A 1,342-nucleotide genomic window follows, 5' to 3' on the forward strand; every position below is an offset into this window, starting at 1 on the left:
AACTAACATTAGCGAATGACATTGGCAAAGACATGAATGTTCCTATTGATAACGTGTCAGAAAAATCCTCCTCTTCTGGATCAGTTTGACTCCTTATATTCATTCTATAGCTTGTATTATCAGTCCATTACTCTTATCATGATAATGGATCATGAAGTGCGCATGCGCGTAGTATCATTGGCGCTTACGTGCGGCCTTAGTGGCTTCCTGACATATACGACGCACATGCGCGATGCCGTCGGGGTTTCGCGGTGGGCGTTTCTGGCGTGCGGCAGAGGGGCGGGGCGGAGGTGGGTGTGTGGCTCAGCTGACTGTCATCACCCGACACCAGGTCCACTCAACATACACACCGTTCGGCTTATATGGACCCGCTGAGGACGCGACGGAACCGGCTGATGTGTGTGTGACGCGGGCGCTGTCCGCGGTGCTGAAACAGTGAGTACGCGAGCACGCACGCACAGACTGATTTTCGCGTGTGATGACGATGAGACCCAGCGATAGCTGTCGATATTTGATGACTGATTGTAGAGGAATAGATGGAGAATAGCGCCGCGCGCGAAAGTGTGTGTGTGTAGAGAGAGAGAGAGAGAGAGAGAGAGAGAGAGAGAGAGAGAGAGAGAGAGAGAGACATTGGGAGGTAATGGGGCTGTGATTCATTGTAGCTCGACTATCACTGCGACTCACTCGACTGGAAGTAAAGCAGTGTCAGGATGCGCCTCCATTCTCTCATTCTCTCTCAGATAAAGCCAGTGAGCATTATGTAATGCGTTGACAGTGAGAAGGATGGAGAACATCAGCCCATGTTCAAGGTGCGTCTTTGTTTGTGTGATGTTTGTGGAGGTTTGGAGAGCAGCTCTGCCTCTGATTGTTGTCAGTGAGCAGAAAATGGAGAGTATGTGTGAGCAGATGTGAGGACTGTATTAAGATGGCATGTTTTCATCTGCTCAAAGGGTCTCAGAAGGTGCTGAGGATTCATATTAATCTCTTTGATAACAACAGGGCACATGCTAGGCGATGAGGTTGTGTGTTGAGTAATCTTTTGTGTAGACACACACACACACACACACACACACACACAGGCTCAGCTACACACGTTCTGTGTGTCATGAGTATTTCTAAATGAGAAAGAAATGGTCTCGTTTTCTTCATTATCTCTCCTGAAGCTGCGAGGTTTCGATTAGTCAGATTGGTCAGATAAGGTTATTGGTATTATTGGGTATGTTGTGCATCTAGAACAGTTGTTGTTTAGTAGTTGAGGGTTTTTAGGGTGGTATGAGATCTTTTAGACCCCATAAAAGTTTGTTGAGATCTCTCTCTCTCTCTCTCTCTCTCTCTCACACAC

At 47.5% G+C, this 1,342-nt stretch overlaps 1 protein-coding gene across 2 annotated transcripts in view; it reads left to right on the plus strand.

Annotated features, from left to right (window-relative positions):
* The first annotated feature begins 302 nt into the window (after nucleotides 1–302).
* The window catches only part of LOC127621411 (leucine zipper putative tumor suppressor 3-like), a 19,974-nt gene continuing 18,934 nt past the window's right edge, over nucleotides 303–1,342 (plus strand). The window contains exon 1 of one of the 2 annotated variants that reach the window (XM_052094983.1): nucleotides 303–435. The gene's annotated coding sequence lies outside the window, so the exon portion shown is untranslated. Of the gene's footprint in view, nucleotides 436–676; nucleotides 810–1,342 lie in introns of those variants that run through there. The other variant, XM_052094984.1, reaches the window with a different exon arrangement.

Source organism: Xyrauchen texanus, chromosome 27, assembly GCF_025860055.1.
Source record: "Xyrauchen texanus isolate HMW12.3.18 chromosome 27, RBS_HiC_50CHRs, whole genome shotgun sequence".
NCBI classification, from domain to species: domain Eukaryota; kingdom Metazoa; phylum Chordata; class Actinopteri; order Cypriniformes; family Catostomidae; genus Xyrauchen; species Xyrauchen texanus.